Raw genomic sequence first — 21,128 nt, 5'->3', positions numbered from 1 at the left:
TGTGTGTGTGTGTGTGTGTGTGTGTGTGTGTGTGTGTGTGTGTGTGTGGTGCTGGGAACCCCAAACCAGGGCCTTGTATATGCCAGCTAAACACTCTACACCTCCAGCCCAAGAAAATCCACATTTTATTTCAAAAGCCCGGAGTAGGTGCAATTAGCTGGATTCGTCACATTAGCCAGAGCAGTTGATTTTGAAGTTAGGGCAGTCTGAACAACTTAGCAGCATTGGGGAGTTTAATTTAGGGAGTGGCCTCTCACTATTGTTTGGACTTTGACTTTACATCCTGAAGTAAATGGTTGTTGCAGCCGGAAGTGGGCAGGGCTTGCTGCTCTGCCTGGTGGTTCATGAAAGAAGAAACAGAGAAATCATAACCTCTGTGGTCTGGTTTATGTTGCAATATGAAAACCAGGAAGCTGATCGTATAGGAGGCTAATGTAAAGGTTAAGGACAAAGTGAAGCCCTTACCAGTTGGAGGCGAGCTACCCTTTGACCTCCACAGAAGCACCCAGGTCCTGGCTGCTGGTAAAACTATTAAGACTTTGGAAATCCTTGAAGCTTAGTGCAGGGGACCAAAAGTAGCTAAAAGAAAACACAATCCGAAGATGGTTCTTTCAGAGGCATCCTGCAAGTCCAGGGAGGATGAATGTCATTGCTTTCAAGGTGTCTGGGAGGCGGGGGGGGGAAGGCCTGAAGCCCAAAGCAGCACCCTACAGCTCTCTGTGCCCTTAGATTCCCCACCTGCTACCTGCCACACCTAGCTCAGCAGGTAGAGAAGACTGGAAAAGCAAGTCTAGTGGCAGCTCTGCCACACTTACTTGGGAAACCATCTGGATAATATCTGTCCACCTGGCTCCTCCTGAGTTTCTCAGGGCTCTTAAGGATTAGTCACCACTAACTAAATGCGATGCTGCACTTCCCCAGGGTGCAGTACTGTGTGGATCACTCCAGCCTGGGTTGGCGCCCAGGAAGGCTGGCAAAGGCTGTGTGTAAAACATCTTTTCAGACTGCAGCGCCCCCAGGGTGAACTACAGAGTCACTTTGATCTTAATTAGCATTCTTGGATATTAAAAATAAATACCCAAGCTCCCAGGGTGGAGAGAGGAATCCATGCCCCAGGAAAATCCCAGGAGGTGGTGTTCCCAGGGGTTTGAAACAGGCTGGCCATCAAAGGCCGTGTGGCCCTTCCTCGGTCAACCAGGGTCACATCTCACCTCTGCCCAGCCCTACCAGGTGTTTCCTGGAAGCTGCCCCCCCCCAAGTTTGGCCTGCCGGACTCTGCTTGGTTCCTGAGAACAAAGAGGCGCTGTGTGTGGCCAGCCTGAGACACATGGGAAAGCCATTGCTGACTTGCTGGTGAAGATAAATAGACATGCCAGAACTCCAGCTCCTGGAAGACGATGCCAGAGAAAAAATATTTTGATATGAGGGGAGGTGACTGTATCCATAGAGACCCCTCATTCCTAAACTTTGGGCTGTGGCCTAAGGGACTTCCAGTGGGTGGTACTGAGTGCTGGAGAATTGGTAAGCACATCCCAAGTCAGGTTCAAAAGGAGGTAGTTGGGTTTCTGCCTTGAGAGCCCTAGCTCTTGCCCATAGGGACCCCCCTTTCTACCCTAGGCATCTCCTTCCCAGGCTCCTATTTTGACAGGATACTTGGGTCTGATTTAATCACAGTCACATACACTCTTTAGGCTGTTTCCTCTAAGAGGGAGCGCATCCTGCCAAGGAGTTTCCCCAAACATTTGGGGAAAGGCCCCTTCCCAGGGCAGAATCCTCCTGTAATTGAAAAGTTGCATTTTAGCCAGGTAATGCAAGGTAGTGCACACCTGTAATCCTAACTACTCAGGAGGCTGAGGCAGGAAGATCACAAATTTGAGAACAACTTGAGCAACTTAGTGAGACCCTGTCTCAAAATAAAAATTGTTTAAAAAGGGCTGGGGATGTAGTTCAATGATAGAGCACTTTCTTAGCATGTGCAAGCTCCTGCCTTCAATTCCTAGGACCAAGGGTGGTTGGGGGTGGGGAGTTGCATTTATTTGTAATGATTCAAAACACTGTTGCCAGAAAGAACATAATAGAGGAGGCACTGCTGGGGGATTTTGTGTAGAGCTCAACCAGTGCCTGGTGCAGACCCCTTCAGGATGCAGAAGCAGCAGATCTGTAGTGTACTGATAGATGCTCATTCATTCAGGACCATGCGTCAGGCATCACAATAGGGCCTGACCACAGTTCTAAGGAAGAGTCAGATGGAGTAACAATGGGGCATGGTACAGTAGTGCTCTGACAGAGTCCAGGAGCCCAGGGAAGAGGGCACTCATATCGGATCTGGCAGGTCAGGGATCTGGCACTCCTGTAAGAAATGGTACCTCATCTGGGATTAGGAATGCTTGGTCCAGCCACTTTGGCATCCAAGAGCAGCAGTAGATACTAAAGTAGCCCAGAGACAAGTGCTTCCCAGAAGAGAGCACCCACTCCTGGGTCCCTATTTTGGGTCACTCATTGAGAACTCCAGTCTCAGTGCCATGGACCTGTTCGGCACCTGCAGCTGGGCTGGACTGACAGTCACTAAGAAGCCCCTTCTCCTGGGGATTCCCTGCAACAGAGGAATTAAAGCCTTCAGGAGCCAGAAGGTGGGCAGTAAAGCAGTGGAGTGAGAGAAATAAACCCACCCAGCTTTTGTCCTCATGACCACATGATCTAGTAGGGGAGGCAGGCTCTAAAAAGATATTAAGGGCAATGGAGATTGAGGGAGGGGGTGTGGGGACCAAGATGGGAACACCTTCTCCCCAGGCTACCAGCAGACAGGTTGATCCCAGGGACCTCAAGTGGCCTAGCTCAATTGCAAGGTAGGGAGGGAGCTTGACCAAATCTCAAGGACACATTCTGCTCCCATTGCAGCCTTAATTTCCTTAATCAATGCATAGAAATCATATGTCAGATAAGAGAACCCTCTCTAGAACACATAAGGAACTTATACAACACAATAGTGAAAAGAAAAATATTTGTGTGAGTCAGCTTTCCACTAAGCCCCACCTCTTAAAGATCCCACCACCTCCCAATAGCAAAACTTTAACCTGTGGGTCTATGGGGGACACTTCTCCAAACCACAGCAACAATCTAATTTAAAAAACGTACAAAGGATCTGAATAGACATTTATCCAGAGGAGATATGCGAATGGTCAATAAGCACATAGAAAGATGCCTGGCATCTTTTTCACGACTAGATCAACAAAATGAGATATATCTAAGGCCAAGTGTGGAGATGCACGTCTACAATCCCAGCTACTCACAAGGCTAAGGCAAGAGGGTGGCAAGTTCAAGGCCAGCCTGGGCAACTTAGAGAGGCCCTGTCTCAAAAAAAAAAATTAAAAAGGTGGGGAGTCTGGGGGTGTAGATCAATGGTAGGGTTACAAAAGACCACATATTTTTATATGATTTCATTAATATGAAATAGCCAGAATAGGCAAATCCAAAGAGATGAATAATCCTTAGTGGTTGCCTAGGGCTGGGGGGCAGAGAGCAGGAGAGAAATTGGCTGTTACTGTGAGCTGAGTTTCTCTGTGGAGTGATGAAAGTGTACTAAAATTGTTGGTGGAGGTGGTTGCACAACTCAAAATATACTAAAAACCTTTGAATTATTACATTTAAATGAATGAATTATATGGCATGTGAATTGTACCTCAATTAAACTGTTGTTGATTTTTTTTTTTTTGAGAGAGACAGAGAGGAATTATCCAGATGGATAGTAGGCAGACCATTAAGGATGAGAGCCCAGTAGGAAGGTGACTTGAAGTAGTTGAGAGTGGCAATGATGAACATCTGAGCCAAAACTGTGGCAGTGAATCTAGAGATAAGGGAGAGCCCACAGAATTGAGCCCTGGTGATGGTAGGGGTATGCTTGTGTGCATGCGTAGTGCATATTTGTTGAGTGCTGTCTAATGCAATATCTTATGTACCTTTCACTATAAGATGCTCTTTTCACCTGGGAAACCAAATCACAGAGAGGCTCAGAAACTTGCAGGGACCACACAGCAGGTGGTGGAAGTGAGACTAGAGCCAGGTGGCTCAGCTCCAAAGCCTACACTCCTCTGGAAACTCCCGGGGTTTCTGGGCTGGGGTTGAGGGGGAGGCGGTCCATCTCTGAGACACAGAATGAGGAAGGAGGAACAAGGACTGGGGGAAAAGAGGCAGTTCAGGTTTGGACATGAGGCATCTGGGGTGCTCTGGAGGGGTCCAGTATTGGTTCCTACAGTGTGCTGTCTTGGCGGGATGGAAGGGAGGACCCAGCGCAGGAGCAGGAGGAGGGCAGCGGAGGGGTGAAAGGAAAGGCAGGCAGAAGAGGCGCCCTGCGCCGAGAGGGAAAGGCTCAAGGCTGCAACCATCAGATGGATGAGGACTGAAGAGAGTCCCCGGAGGTCAGCATCAAGGGACATATTCCTCTGCAGGGAGAAAGGAACGAGAGGTGAGGAGGCTGCAGGGAGCGCATGCCCATTTCTCGCTGGAGGAAATCCTTGTCTAGGCTACTGGCCTCCAACTCCCGCCGGGATCCTGTATCTGAGATGTGGGGCTCCTGGGTCACCCGGCCTGCCCTGCAGCAGAGGAGGGGACACCTCCAGTCTGGGACTTCTGTTATGCTGGTTTGGGAGCATATTCAGGATTTCAACAATACAGTTGGCTGAGGTCTGGGGATTTTTTTTTTTTTAAGCTACAGAATTTTTTTTTCCATATATATATATATATATATATGCATTTCTATAACAAAGTNTATATATATTTAGTTGTAGATGGATGCAATACCTTTCGGCTTGGGAGGCTGAGGCAGGAGAATCGAGAGTTCAAAGCCAGCCTCAGCAACTGCAAGGCCCTAAGCAACTCAATGAGACCCTGTCTCTAAATAAAATACAAAATAGGCCTTGGGATGTTGCTCAGGGGTCAAGTGCCCCTGAGTTTATTCCCCAGTACCAAAAAAAAAAAAAAATTCACCAGTTGGTGCCAACTTCTCCTCTTAGCAGAAATGCAGGGTCCACACCCTTCCCCGACCTCTCCCCATACCTATCCCTGTGGCCTCAACAAGGTCCCCACCCATGGTTTGGGGTCAAGAAGCAATTCCAGGAGATGGAGGTATAGCTCAGTGGTTGAGCATGCTTAGCATGAGTTCCATCCCCAGAACCAAAAGTTAGAAGAAGAACCTTCCAGACCCACATTGCTAATCAGTGTCTACCGGCTAGAAGAAGAAAGTTTGGGGCTCCCCCACCAGTGTGGGGGTCTTTCCTGCACCACTGGCATATAGGCACTTCTGCCACTACCTTGCCCCCCAAATCTTCTCACCCTCCCTTCAGCTGCTTGTCTCAGCACCAGCTATTCTTGCATGGATGGTGAGAGACAGCACAGGGAGCCTTGCTGCCCCTGCCCGGAGCTAACCAGGAGAAATGTGGTTGCTGTGGAAGGTCTTGAAGGACTTACCCTCCACTGTTTGTTCCTCCTCATTTCAGGGGTGGTGATGCTTGCTGGGGTTTGGAGGACAGGCAGTAGGCAGAGGAATGGCTGACCAAGGCCTAGAGGGGCTGCAAGAACACACAGAAGAAGATCCTGAGCTTTGCTGCTCAGCTTCAAACACATTAAATCCAAATGGACCAAAGAGCAGTAAAATGGCCCCCTAAAGAATAACTCCCTGCTGGGTGCGGTGGTGCACGGCTGTAATCCCAGGGACTCGGGAGGCTGAGGCAGGAGGATCGTGAGTTCCAGGCCAGCCTCAACAAAAGTGAGACACTAAACAACTCAGTGAGACCCTGTCTCTAAATAAAAAATAAAAAATAGAGCTGGGGGGCTGGGGATGTGGCTCAAGCGGTAGCGCACTCGCCTGGCATGCGTGCGGCTCAGGTTCGATCCTCAGCACCACATACAAACAAAGATGTTGTGTCCGCCGAAAACTAAAAAAATAAATATTAAAAAAAAATTCTCTCTCTCTACAAAAAAATCAAAAAAAAAAAGAGCTGGGGATGTGGCATCAGTGGTCAAGTGCCCTGAGTTCAATCCCCAATACCGAAAAAAAAAAAAAAAAAAGAGAGAGAGAGAGAAGAATAACTCCCTTAACTCCCTTGTGGAGCCCTGCTGTGTCTTGGTAGCCCAGGCCATGTCTGCTGTGCTCTGCTGTCTGGGAGCAGATGGCCTGTCAGAGACTGCTGGCAAGTATCCCTGTCACTCTGCTGCGACTCTGCATCAATTCTCACTCCCTGTTGGCCCCCAACTAGGCCAGGTTGCAGCGTCTGGGGCCTGCTGGGCTCCCAGACCAAGCAAGAAGAAGCCACAGAATAAATGTCATTGTCCCAAGGCCAGAGACACAAGTCTTTGTCCCTACTCCCAGCCCCATTGCCTGGAGGAATGGTATGGCTTCCTTTCATGTAAATCAGGGTAAAGAATGGCCCAGTCCCAGGCCACCCTGGACCCTGGACCCTGGACCCTCAGTCCCTTTTCAAGGGGGTGGGGGGCAAAGGAAGGGAGCCTCTCTTAGGGGCAGCCAAAGGGCACAGCCGCTGGGATGCAGGGGATCCAAGGACCGAAGCACACTGGAGCTCCAGCTGGTTTGGGGGAGCTGGATCCTTACAGTAGCAAAGCTCAGGGGCCTAGGACACAGGACAGTGCTAATGGAAGGAGGGTCAGAGTGGCCAGGAGGTAAAAGCCTGACCACGAAACCACGCCACTCACCTCCTGGACTCACTGCCAGGTGCGCTCCCTGACCCCTCATGGCCCAGCGCCCAGGGGAGCTGGAATCAGAGGCTACTCTGGCCCCTGATCTTGTCCACACAGCTCTCCTTCCTCACCTCTCTCTCAGACCAATTTCTGCTGCTTTCCCAGGCTCCAGTGACGGTGGAAAATCCCCCTCCCATAGCTTCCTCCCACGTCCTAAAGCCCAGTCACCTGAACAAACCCCAGCTCCATCCAGGGAAGATGCTGAGTGGCCAGCAGGGCTCATGCTCACCTGGGCAAAAGCGTCCTCTTGAATAGGGGTGGTAGCCAGGAGAGATGGGGGAGGGGTACGCTGGTAGAGATGCCAAGGCTGAGGGGGTTATTTTGAACTAGGAAAAGGCACCAAAAATGCATCTACCTTTGGTGCCATCTTCCAGAGGGAGAATTCAGGAAGAGGTGTGGGCTTGACCGGAAGAGGATGGCCAGCTCAGGTGCAGGGGACACACTGAGTCTGAGCAGCCAGTGCAGCGGCGGACCATGGGTGTCTAGTGGAGCCATATTCTGTACAGAGGCCCAACTGGAGCTGGCAGCATCCAGGTGGGAAGTGAGGTCTTGGGGGTGTAGATCACCCAGAGCAAGAAAGCAGGGGAGGGCTGGGGAAGAACCAGCCAGGAGCCTCATCTGCTGAAGCTGGCATAGGTGAAGGAGATAGAGCAGGGAAAGCTGGGAAGGCAGGAGACAAACAGGAAAATGGGCTAAAAAGAGTCAAAGGAAGAAGAAGGAGGGGAGAGAAGAGGTCAGCGGGGTCCAGTGTTGTCAGACAAGGCAAAAGCTGGCTGGAGGAGGCGAGAGGATCTGACTCTGGAGGAACAAAGAAAGAGCTCTGATGTTTGCACAGTAAGCATGTGGAGTTGGCATGGTGCATGGCAGTGGGGAGCCCTAGATGCATATAGGAGGTGAGAGGATCTCTAGGAGGCAGAACTGAACAGGAGAAAGGCTCACACAGCATGCTGAGCGGTCCATGCCTTATTCTGCAGCCTCCAGATCCAATCTGGCCTGGTGTCTGTTTTTATGAATAAAGTTTTATTGGAACACAGGCCCACCTAGGCATGTGCATGCTGTCTGTGGCTGTTTTCATACTGCAGTGACAGAGTTGCCCTTATGGCCTAAAAGCACTGTAGCTGGCCCTTCACAGAAAAAAGTCTGCTGCCCTCTGCTGTAGAGTGTTTCATAAAAGAGGTGAGCAAGAGGGTCACATCTTGCTGGCAGCTGGGGAGAGGCTGCATCAGAGGGGTGAGGCAGGGGCACCAGGTATACGCATGGCTGCCATCCCAGCAGGAGCTGATGCCAACCTGAATCAGGGTAGTCAGGATTGAGGGGTCTTTGCAGGACAGGAACAGCAAATAAAGTCCTTCAATTAGCACCAGCTGCCTGCAGCACTGGTTGAGAAAGATACTGAGGAGATAATTTGCCTCAGCAAGAAAGACTTCAACGTGTCGTTAATATCATGTAGAGAAAGAGCTGGGGAGGCGTGGAAGCACAGGATCTCATATTTCCTCCCAAACTGAGATGTCCATTTCCATTTCACTGAAAAGAAATACTAAATCTCGGGCACTGGAATTTCTTCTCTGCTGAGAGAGGCTTAAAAATAAAGCATTCATTGTGGAGTTCTGGAGATTTTCTTTTTCTCACTTTTAATAGCAGGACCTGGGAGGCCTTTCACCCAAAGGCCCTGGCCTGCAATTCCATTCTGCATTCCAAAGAAGGAATTAATCGCCAGGCACACTCCTGTAATCCCAGTGGCTTGGGAGGCTGAGGCAGGAGGATCGCGAATTCAAAGCCAGCCTCAGCAATGCAAGGCCCTAAGCAACTCAGTGAGACCCTGTTTCTAAATAACATACAAAATAGAGCTGGGGATGTGGCTCAGTGGTCAAGAGCCCCTGAGTTCAATCCCCAGTACCTCCCCCCGCCAGAAAAAAAGAAGAGGAAGAAGGAGGAATTAATCGTCTGTGGAGTGTGAGCTGGATACAAAGGCAGAAGGCAGTGAGCTTTGGCCAGCAGAGTCTTGCAGAGGAGGCTCATTGGTCCCAGGAGAGCTACAGCCTGCACAGAGCTGGTGGGAGGCCTGCCAGTGACCAATAGGGAGAGAAGGCATCAGCCCTTTACCAGTCAGCCTTGTTGTTTCTGTAAGTCGTTATGGAGGGGAAGCAGGAATGCTGTCCCAGAGGCGCGCTGGGTGTGTGCTGATGCTCCTGAGGGCAGACAGATGAGAGCTGGGGTGGAAGAGGAAGTGGGATACAGGTAAGTGGGGCCAGTGGATAGGACAGGAAGTAGGATCTGAAAAAAAAAAATGATGCAGCAACGCCCAGGCAGCCCACCCTGGGGAAGGAAGCACAGAGCTGCGTCTTTTTCTGGGTGAGCAAAAGGAGCTTGGCCCAGTAGGGGGCTCCTGTCCCCATGTGAACATGGAGGTGCAGCTGGGGTTACAGACCCACCAAAACTCGGGCGCCATGATGATCTTTCCCCGATTCTTGGTGCCTCCTTTGAGAGTTCTTTGGTTACGACTGCGCCATGCAACTGTGAAATAACTGCCTGGATGCGAGAAATGAAATAAGAGGAATGCGCCCTTCCTCCACTCTGGAGGGACACACAGGCCTTTGTCCTGAGCGGGGCTCTCGGAGTGAGAAGGAAGGAAGGGGACAGAATTGTGAACTGATTCTTTGTGCCAGGCAAGAAAGAATGAAATGACCTCCCTTAGCAGCCCTCCAAACAACCACTCAGGTTACCTGAGGGGCAGCAGGGAGGGAGGGCCTAGGGCTTGGGGTTGCTCTGGTAGGGAAGACCTGCCTCCTGCAGGGGTGTTCACACTGCATGGGGACACAGCATGGCCCTTGGACAAACCCATGGAACTCCCCAGTCTCAAGAGCAGTGAGAGCAATCCCTGTGCACAGCCCAGGACCACCCAGAAGGACCCTGAGGGGGGCCTCTGAGCACTGCAGGTGCACCCAGGCCTTCTCCCTGCGCTCCTGTTCCCCTCAAGACCTTGGATTCCTGTATGAGCCCACCAGGTGAAGGGATCCCCAGAAATGAAGAGTAGGGGTAGGTGCAGGCTTGGATTCAGAGTTCATTTAATTTAGGGAAATAAGGGCAGGGGTTGTGGCTCAGTGGTAGAGCGCTTGTAAGGCACTGGGTTTGATCCTCAGCACCACATAAAAATAAAATGAAGATATATTTTTAAAAATGATGTAATTTAGGGAAATAATATCCGTTGGTGTTTGTTTCACGTCCAAGTGTTACAGAGCAGCTGCACCCTCTTGGAGACCTTCCTAATTGATATGAGGAAGTAGTCCATTGGCAGGAGGATGAGGAAGAACCTCAAGAGAGGAGGTGCAGCTCAATATCACCCCGTGTGTCTTCTGTCCTTGACAGGTCACCTCTCAGTGATGATCTGTGGGTTACTGGGGGGACCTGCAGGGGAAAGGCAGAGAGGCTGTTGAAATGCACCTGGGCGGGTCACCGTTGACACAGTATCTTCATGTGTTGCCTCAGTTCAATGTCACCACAACCCCCACAGGAAACAGGCCTGCTTGGGGCCCTGCAGCTGCAGGGTTGGGGGACACCCAGGGTCTTGGGAGTGTTTTTCACTTGTCTCCACTGTGGCCTTGGAGGGTGTGGCCTCCTCCATTGGCCCAGAGGGTGTGACCAACATAGGCTGGCAGGGTTCGTGGCTGTCTCAGTCTGGCCCACAGATACCAGATAAGCACCCACTGCATGCAACGCCTTTCTGGTCCCCTCCTGGGCTGACGCTCTCCCAGTGCGAACGCTACTGAGACCTCCATTTCTGTTTTGTTTTTTTGGTGGTAGAGATGGAATCCAGGGCTTCAGGTTAGGTGAGCCTTCTACCCCTGAGTTACCCCCCAAGGCCTTTTAAAATTTTATTTTGAGACAGGGTCTTATTCAATTGCCCAGGCTGGCCTCAAACTCAAGAGCTTCCTGCCACAGCTTCCTGAGTGTGGGATTACAGGCATGAGTGTTGGCTATGGAGACCTCTAGATGAGGAGGGTGAAGCTCAGGACTCAAGCTGCACCTGCTGCAGAGACCCTCCCTCTCTGTGGTTTAGGAGAGTGAGATCACTTCCTGTCTCGCTTCTCTCTCTTTCAGTTGAGGTTGTAGGTGCTCTTGGCCCAGTGTAGATCCTTCAGAAGAGGAAGGGAGCCAGGGCAGGGTCAGCCAGCCTGTGGAGGAGCTGCTCTCCTGCCCCAGGACACAGAACAGAGAAGCATGGCTCAGCTCCTCCTTCTGCCACTGTTCCTCCTGCTTGTTGGCCCCCACCCTGAGAGCGGGCTCAAGGTGATGAAGGAACCCTGGCAGAGACAGAGGTCTGTGGGGCCCAGGTCTCTGCAGTCTCCATGGCTCTCAAAAGCCATGGTCAGGGTGGGGTAGGGTGGGGTTGCTGGAGAGCAGCGCTCCTTGGAAAGGATCAGAGGTCTAGGAGAAATTGTCCCGCTTGGAGAAGGGAAGGGCAAGGAGCTTTCTGAGGCTATTGTTCCAAGAATAACTCTGATTATTCTTTCTCTCTCTCTCATGTTCTTTCAGATCAGAATAAATGTACTTGAGCTCTAGAAAAAGAACTCAAATTAGACCTGCAAATATTTCCCAGAGTTAAGGGGACAGGGAGCTAGAAGGTGGTGACCACCTTGGGCCAGAGCTGCAAAATTTGGAGGCTAAGTAGGGACTCCAAGGGTCCAAGCAGGAAGTCCCTAATTGCAAAGTGACAGGCATCAGGGAGTGGGTGGGGGCATCTCTAAAACCAGCACCTATGACTCAGACTCCTTCATAAACATCCAGAACTAAAGATGGGCATTCAGCTGTGGCCCAGAAGAGCCACACTCTCCTCAGACCAAGCCCTTTGGCCCACATCCTTAGTGACCCATGGAACTCAGTTTCCCATCAGTAATCAGAAGGGTTGTATTAGTCAGGCTTCTCTAGAGGAACAGAATCAACAGGAAGTATAATTGTAACAGGAAGACTTATTAGGTTGGCTTAAGCCACCAGAAGCTGGATAGTCCACAATGGCCGTCTGCAGGCTGCAGAGCTGGGACAACCAGTAGCTGCTCAGTCCAAGAGGCTGAAGCTCCAGAACAAGAGGGATCAACCGTGATACTCTAGTCTGAGACCAAAGGCTTCTGGAGAATCCGCTTTGGAAGAGTGAAGAAAGGAGAGTCTGATATTCTCAGCCGGTGACAGCTGCAATCAAGAACCTGTTCAAGAAGAATTGAGCTTACATCTCCTGCATCTTTGTTTCATCTTTCATCTGATGCATCTTTGTTCTTCCAATTTTCATTCCGTCCAAGCCATCATCCTATTGGTGGGTGCTGCCCATGCTTAGGGAGGGTCTTCATTTCAGTTGGCTATTCCACATGCCAGTCATTCCTAGACACACCCTAATGACACACCCATAATCCTATTAATCCTTGGTATCTCTTAATCCAATCAAGTTGACAACTCAAATTAACCATTAAAGGGGTTTGCACTACATGGCCTCTGAGGGACTTCCCAGCTCTGAGCCCAGGATTGAGAGTTTAACCCGCTGGGCTGTGTGGAATATCTGAAGAGGACCAGAGAGTAAGAGACCCAGGGAGCTGTGTAGGAGGCTGAATCCTGGGCCTTCCCAGGCCACTAGGCCAGAATCTGCATTTTAACAAGTTCACTCTGAAACCTGAGACCACACTGACCTTTTGTGGTCCCTGAAACATGACTGACTGTAGCACCTGCTGTTCCCTTTGCTGAATCCTTTCCCCCAGAGCTGCTCTGCCTGTTACCCTCTGCCCTGTTTCACTCAGGTCTCTGCCCAAACAAACATCTCCTTCAGAGAGGTGTTTCCTGACCACCTTTTCTAACAACAAATAACATCTAATTTTGTAGTGTAGTATATCCCATGCAATATTTGTGAAATAGTTATGGTAAAAAAATCAGTTGTCATTGATATGAAATTTAAATGTAATTGGACATCCTGGGTCCTTCTCTTCTTCCTCCTTTTGATGCTGGGGATTGAACCCAGGGCCTCATGCATGTAAGCATGTGCTCTACACCCCCAGCCCAAAGAGTTAGGGTCTTGGGCTGGGGTTGTGGCTCAGTGGTAGAGCACTGGCCTTACCCGTGTGAGGCACGGGGTTCGATCCTGAGCACCACATAAATATATAAAATAAAGGTATTGTGTCCAGCTACAATTAAAAATTTAAAAACAAAACAGATAAGGTTTTGCTGTGTTGTCCCAGGCTGGCCTCAAATCCCTGGGCTCATCGATCCTCCTGCCTCAGTCTCCTGAATAGCTGGTTCTACAGGCACACGCCACCACGTTCAGCTTGTCCTATATTTTTATTCGGTAAATTTGGCAACCCTAAGTCAGTGGGGCTTTCTGTACTTCAATCCCCTGACAGTAGGCAGATGTTAGTTGGAGTCCCCAGGGCAGCATAGAGGATGGTGGCAGCTCTCCTGCACACTCTGTCCTCTGCTCCCACAAAGATGCCTGGGATGGCCTAGGCCTTCAAGGCAATTGCCTTCTGGGGCAGTTCTATGTCCCTGCCTGTATGAATATAGAAATTTCTGGGTCAGAAACAGGCCTAAGAACTCCCTTCTCCCATCTTTCCCTCCCCTGCCTCTCTACCTTCTCCAAATACCGAAGCCCAAGTCCCCAGATGGTCCAATGCCATAGTTGGTTGTGTGATCAGGCAACTGAGCCCCTGGCAATCAAGAGCTGGGGTGTGTTACAGGTTGAATTGTGACCCCTGATTCCTATGGTGAAGTCCTAACCTCTAAGACCCCACAATGTGGCCTTATTAAGAGACAGAGGTAATCAAGAGAGAATGAATTCATCTGGGCAGGCCTTAACTCAACATGAGCAGTGCCCTTATAATAAGGAGCAATTTGGACTCAAACATGGTACAGAGGGAAGATGGCATGGAGACACGGACAGAAGGTGGCCATCTGCCAACCACGGAGGGGCCTCAGGATGAACCAACTCTGTCGATAACGTGATCATGGACTCCAGCCTCCAGCAATGTAAGATGCTTAATTCCTGCTATTTAAACCACCCCCCAACACACACACACACACACACACACACAGAGTTTGTGGTGTTTTGTTATAGGAGCCCTAGGAATCTAATGCAAGAAGCCTGGCCTAAGAGTCTGGGGCTGGCTCTGCCCTCTCTCTCCTGGTACCTCCCTTCCCCCTGTTTACCCAAGTGGGGGCTGGCTGCCCAATCCCAGGTGGGAGGCTCCATCAGGATAAGTTTGTGCAAAGGCTTCAAGTCACCTTGGGTTTCTTGTATCTTTTAACTCTTGTCAAAACAACAGGCTGGGTTCAGGAGAGCCACTGGGTGCCAATTGGGCTGGGATCCCAGCTCTGCAGAGGGGACCACCCCGTGGGGGAACATTCCCACTTTCCCCACAGCCTTGTGGGGGAAACTGGCACTGACTGCAAAATGCTTACTGGAAGCCAAGAATAAGATCATCAAGACTGTGGCTGAAGGGAAGAAATGCAAACCAGCCAGGGTTAGAGGACTCAGGAACATGTAAATAAAGCAACATGAAGTAGACTTTCAGGCTTCCAGAATTCATGTGCGCTTTGGGACGAGCCTCAACACATGTACTATTGGCAAACCTCCCCTCCCTCCCTCCCTCCCTCCCTTCCTTCCTTCCTTCCTTCCTTCCTTCCTTCCTTCCTTCCTTCCTTCCTTCCCTTTTTAACCAGGGATTGAACCCAGGGGCATTTAATCACAGAGCCATATCCCCAGCCCTTTTTAAAAAAATTTTTTTTTTTTTTTATTTTGAGACAGGATCTCACTAAGTCCTTAGGGCTTCTCAAAGTTGCTGAGGCTGGCCTTGAACTTGCAGTCCTCCTGCCTCAGTCTCCCCAGCTGCTGGGATTACAGGTGTGTGCACCTTATTTCTTTTCATGAGCCCAGTACACAGCATGGCACTTTGCACACAGTAGGTGCTCAGTGACTTGGACTTCCTAAAACCAAATAGAAACACCCTAGCTCCAGCAGCAAAGAAACTGGCTTGGCACATTTGGAAGCAGATTGCTAGAGGTGGGCAGTTTGACCTGGCATTTTTAACACCTAGACTAGGATAAACACTGCTGGATGACCTTGGACAATTCTCTCTCGTGTGCTCTGGCTCTCCTTGTCGGCTGTGAAATGGGAGAACCCCAACACCTGATGGGGAAGACTCCTTCCTAGCTTCAGGCTGGGTAGATGTTTATGTGACATTTTCGTTGACATAACTGGAGCTCTTATTAGCTCCAGTTTTGACTTAACGCAGACTCTTCAGTCAAAAACCCCGGATCCATATCCCTTCTTCAGACAAATAACTTCTCTGTGTCTCAGCTTTCTCAAATCTAAAACGGGCATACGGTCAGTTCCTCCCAATGCCAGGCCAAGACACAAAGAAAATAAGAAAACGGACATCTGCCGGCAGAGGGCGCTGCGCGCCCGCGTTGTAAGAAACGCGCTGCGCAGCGCCACCACCAGGGGTCGCCCGAGCAGGCCGCCTAACCGTGGGTTTCGGAGAACCGGGAAGCCCTTGGCCAGCCCAGGGGACTAGCGGCCTCAGGTTGATGCCCGCCTTAGAAAGAGTGGAAATGACAGTGCAGAAAGATGCGGGGCACATCCCTACCAGCCCTCCACAGCGAAGGATGGACGTGGCTGAGGCTGGCTCCTGAGGCCTGCACTGGCCTCCATATCCCCTTCCAGATGATGCTGGCTCGGGTGCCCTCCACTAAGCTCCTGTCCCCAGCTGCTGCCAGGGCAGCCTGCACACTCTAAGCCCAGCGTTCAGGAAACACTCCCAGGGCCACAAAGATAGGCCGGCTAGGTTGGAGGGAAGTGGGAGATAACAAACGGGATACACAGCAGATATATGAACTTTGTCCCAAGTGGGGACAAAACCTCTCTCTGGTCAGAGGGGAGGAGGGAGTGAATGGCCACAATGTTTCCATTCCGATTAGTGGCAGAGGAATCTGAGGGTCACCATTTTAATCTGACCTAAAGTAAACAAAAGCACTTTTCCAAAGTGACTGTCAGGTCTTTATCACCCAAGGGAAGATCATCTCATGTCCACGATGGTTAATTTAAGCAACAACTTGCCTGGGCCACAGGGTGTCCAAACATTTGGTCGAATGTTATTAAGGGTGTGCCCATGAGCATGTTTCTGGATGAAATCAACATTTGAAGGGTAGACTGTCCTTCCAAGCCTGGGTGGGCCTCATCTATTTGATTGAAGGTTCAAATAGACTCTAGGCTGACCCTCCCTCCATAAAAGGAGCTGGAATATTGGTCATTTCCTGCCTTTTCCTGATCTGAAACATCAGCTCCTCTTGGGTCATGAGCCCATAAGCCTTTGGACTAGAGCTTATGCCACGGGCTCTCCTGGGGTCTAGCTGGCCAACTCACCTGTAATCATGTGAGTCAATTCCTTTTAATGAGTGTGTGTTTGTGGGGAAGGGGAGTGGGGCACCCCATGCAGGAGTGTGTGCACATGTATCTGAATCTCTGTGTGTACGTGTGTACAGCTACATATCTGAATGTTGTGTCCTCCCCAACTTATATGTTGAAAGCCTACACCCCAAGGTGACAGTTTTAGGAGGTGGAGCCTTTGAGAGGTGATTAGGTCATAAAGGTGGTGCCCTCATCAATGGTATTAGTGCCCTTATAAATATGTGTGTTTGAGTGCGTGCGCACACACACATACCCTATTGATTCTCAAACGCCCCGCCTAATATCACAGCCAAACCAAAGAGCAGCATGAGGGTGGAGGGTGTCTCTCAGTGGTGGAGAGTTTGTCTATCATTTGTGAGGCCTTAGATTCAGTCTCTAGCAAAACACACACACACACACACACACACACACACAATGTGATATCATTCTACTCCTGTCCCTTTAAAATGGTAGACTGCAGTCCTCTGAGGAACATAGCACATGTGCATGTCTATCAACTCTACTGTCCCCTTTGGGGTCCTTTCTCAGGAAACACTGCCTGTGCTGAGGATGCCTCGTGTATTCGACTATGTATGTGACACTAGGGTTCCACACCCAGTACCCTCTGCCCTCCTTGTACAGGGCCACAGGTGTCCTCAGGAAGCCCTCTGCCCCACTGTTATAGGGCACATGGTTTGGTGGTACAGCCCCTTATTCTCAGGTGTAGGGCTGAGCCCTGAGTCAGGCCTCTTTTAGGTAGCCAGGTGACTGCTCTGACCCAAGCCAGGTGTGTGGTCAACTTTTTGTCACTGTGACCAGAATCATTAATTCACTGATGAGGTCAGAGATCTCATGATCCAGTCACTTCCCCAAATCCCCCCTCTGAACCTTGCTGCTTTGGGAACCATGCTTTCAAAACATGAATTCTTGGGAGACATACCAGACCCAACCATAATGCCAGGTCAATGGAAGGAAAAGAAATTTTGTTGGGGGTGGTGGTGAATTCTCTAGGAACTGGTTTAAAAAAGAAAAAAAAAAAAAAAAGGTGCTCTTTCTTCTGAGAAGATAGGTGCCTGCATAGAACTCTGGCAGCCATATTGTCACCACAAGGGAAATAACCAGCCTGAGAATTCAGGGCACAAATTCCTAGAGCCATTCATGCCATAAGTCAGACTTCCCTTGGCTGTTTCATGTACATAAGCAATGATTTCCCTTGTTTGATTCAGTTTAATTTGTGTTTCTATAATTCTAACAGATTCCACAGGGATGCACTGCTGTAATTGAGGGGAACCAAAGATGATCCAGATGGCCCCAAACCACAAATTGGCTAAATAAACTATCCAGGATCCTAACAACAAATACCCCACAAAAATTTAACAAGAGAGCATTGATCTATATTTGTAGACATGGAAAGTGGTCCTCGTTATAGTATTAATTTTTTTTTTTTTTGCAGGGGTGTGGTATCAGGGATTGAACCAGGGGCACTCAACACTGAGCCACAACCCCAGCCCTTTTTTGTATTTTATTAGCGACAGGGTCTCACTGAGTTGATAGTGCCTCACCATTGCTGAGGCTGGCTTTGAACTCACGATCCTCCTGCCTCAGCCTCCCAAGCCACTGTGATCACAGGAGTGCCCCACCATGCCCTGCAGTATTAAGTTGTTTAAAAGGTTATAAAATAGCAACAGAGGCTTGGAATGTAGCCCAGTGGTAGGGCAGGTGTTTAGCAGGCACCAGGGCCCAGGTTCTATCCCCAGCACCCCCAAAACAAAACAAACCAAAAACAGCAACTGAATATGATCTGGAGGGAATATAGGGCTTATCTCTGGGTGGTAGGATTATATGTATTTTTTATGCTTATAGTATCATCTCATCCTTCAATGCTAGTTTGTTACTTTTATAAACAGGATTAAAATAATTATTTTCATTTTAGAAAAGAGAGTATAGTGGCACCCCCCCACCCCCCGCATCCACAGAAAATCTTGACTAAGCTTCTCCAGAAACCTTCACCATAATTGATTTTGGGACCATCAGCCAAAGAGTCTCTACAAAAAAAGAGTTCAGTGTAGGTGAACTTCCTATTTTCCTGTTGCTCTATTTTACTTGGCCACTGTCCTGGAAGAAATCAGCACTCCAGTTGCTGAACATCCCTTTACTAGTTTTTCACAAACATTTATCCAGTATAGTAGTTTGTAGAAGTATATTTGCAAATGCAAAATGTGATTAAAAAAAAAAAAAGATCCTTTAACAAGTCCTCTGGCCTTGAGATGGGCTTCACAGAGATGTCTACATTTCTAAGAGAAGTTACCACTTGGGCTCCATGGTAACAGCTGGCAGCGGGAGGAAAGAACGGGGAGAAGAAGCTCTCTCCTTCTTAGGTGTTGTTCTTAAAGAGTTAACTTGCCCAGAACAGTGAAAGAAAAAGCTGCTTTTATGTGAATTTCTGCAGACTGTGAACTTCTGAGCCCCTCCCCTTACATGCTGGGTATAAAGTTCTGAAACCACCTGAACTCAGGGTTCAGGGCATTAATTGGTTACAGCAGAAGCTGTGCCCTCTGAACCTGGCTGCAGCCAAATAAAACTGTTTCCTGCTATCCTTGGTGCCTTGCCTCGTCTGACCCCTACAACAAGAATACTTGCAAGTTTGTGTTTTAGAGTGTTTTGAATGTCCCAATAGCAGCAATAGAGCCACTGAAAGTGACTTCAGTTTGTCCCTGAGTTGAGATGATTATGTCAAAGTGGCCATGGCAACACCTTATATCCCCTCTACCTGCTTTTCTGCATCCCAGATAAATGGGAATGAGTCCTTCACACAGGTGCCACCCCCTGACTTGTATGACTTTGCTCCTATGTCCCTGCAGACTGAAAGCCCTTCACCCACTTACCCTCCAAGGCTGAACTCAGATGCCACCTCCATGAAGCATGAAGTTCTCACCGCTTCCTGTCTTCTGTACCCCCACAGCACCTTGTCATGTCTGTGAGAAATCCTTTTGGCTGCAAGTAACAGATCCTCTGACTGGGAGTGTTCTAAACAAATAGTGGTTTAGTTTTCCTTAAATAAATAGGGACGTAGTTGGGTGGCCTGGTAATATCAGATCTAGTGTCTCTGGGATTCTCTTGACCTTTACCCTGGTGATCATACATGGGGTGGCTGCAGCTGCTCTCAGGATCAGGTATTCCCATCTCAAGTCAAGGAAGAGAAGTGAGGGTGGAGGAGGGGAGACCTTTGTGCCTCACTGACCTTCCTTTTAGCTGACAGGAAACATCTTTCCCAGGAGTTTCCAACAGATGTCCCCTTCCACCTCACTGTCCAGCACTGGGCCATCAGGCCCTCCTCAGACCAAGTCTGGATGTACATTCCTGGGATCAAAAGAAATCAGAGACCTGAACAAAATGGGGTTATGGCGACAGGGAAGAAGGGAGGGAAAGTCTTTTTCTAATTTTTCTGGACACACTACCTTTATTTTATTTACATGTGGTGCTGGGGATCGAATCCAGTGCCTCACACGTGCTAGGCGAGTGCTCCACCGCTGAGCCTGTAATGCCAGATTTGTGGGACCCCAGTAGATCTCCAGGAGCCGAATCCGATGCAATCACACAAGAGTCTTTATTGCAAGCTAGAGCCTGGACTCACAACCATTCCCAACGCAGCGGTACCAGGGAGTGAGTCCCGGTCCTTTGTTCAGTGAGATTTTATAGGTTTTGGGGGGATACTCTATGCGTCACAACATCACACAGCAAATCATTCCACACTGTGGGAAAATCAAACAACCACTCTTAACATTGATTAGCACATGCGCGGGCAGGAATAAGTTGGGTAGGGGTGATTGGTTAGTACAAGAGGGGGATTCCTTTGAACTGATTGGTTTAGGCCATGAGGGGTGTACGTGCTTAAACTACATGGTATCCCAACATGTTATCAACCACCATAAACTACGGGGGAGGGTCATCTGGTATCCCCGGTATTTTCCCTGTCTCATGCTGATTGGTGGTTGCTAGGGGGTTGCTATGGGTCCTCACCTGGCCTAACTGAGTCAGGGACACCTGGCGCTGCAGATCTCTCCTGTTATTTGTAGACAAACAACTCAGCAGGGTGGGTATGTGCCTAGGAGTGCTCTGTGGGTTTTTCCAAGGACAAGGGTCACGCCCCCTTCCTTGGACAGGCTTTGCTCTGAGATAGAGGCTGGTTTCTCAAAAATGGAGTCACGTAAGTTTCTTAAGCCCCAGCCCCAGCCCTGGGAGGGGAAGTCTTTCATGAAAGGCAGGGAAGGAACTCATCTTGAGTCTGCAGGGATCCTCAAAAGACTGAGCAGGACAGGACCTGCTCTGCTCTGCACTAACCAACTGCTGAGGACTGGCAATGGGGCAGGAAAGGAGGAAGGGGAAGGGGCTAGAGATCCCTCGAAGAACAGAGGGAGTTTAGACCAGGGCCTGGCAACAGGGCGGAACCAAGCAGAGACCTGTGAAGATCCTTCAGGAGGAAGCTCCGCCTGGCTTGCTCATTGGTCCGCAGGCCAACCAAGTCCTAGAGAGATGACCGAAGGATGCTGGAGGGTAGAGTGGAGAAGGACGGTGAGGGTGCCTGGGCCACCTGGAAGGAGACACCCCCAGGTATCCTGGGCTCTTGTTCAGGGGACAGTGGATGGTGGGTCTGGTTCCCAGGAGAGAGGACAGGGCTGAGACACAACTTGGAGTCATTGGTGGGAAAAAGGCGCGTAAAGACATGGAAGAGGACGGGCCCACGGCTCCTGCCTCTAGGGTCTGGTCTCCAGGAACCTAAATTGAGTCCAAAATTTGCTCAACTTCAGATGCATATTTCCATGCTGCTCTAACATGCCATCACCCCTCAATCAGTGCAGCACACAACACGGCTCGGCCTATTTTTTTCTTTCCTTCCACCCTCCCTCCCTCCCTCCCTTCCCTTCCTCTCTCTCCTCTTCTCTTCTCTTTTTTTTTTTTT

This window comes from Marmota marmota, unplaced genomic scaffold (assembly GCF_001458135.2).
Source record: "Marmota marmota marmota unplaced genomic scaffold, marMar, whole genome shotgun sequence".
Taxonomy (NCBI): Eukaryota; Metazoa; Chordata; class Mammalia; order Rodentia; family Sciuridae; genus Marmota; species Marmota marmota.
This window is presented reverse-complemented; position numbering follows the sequence as displayed.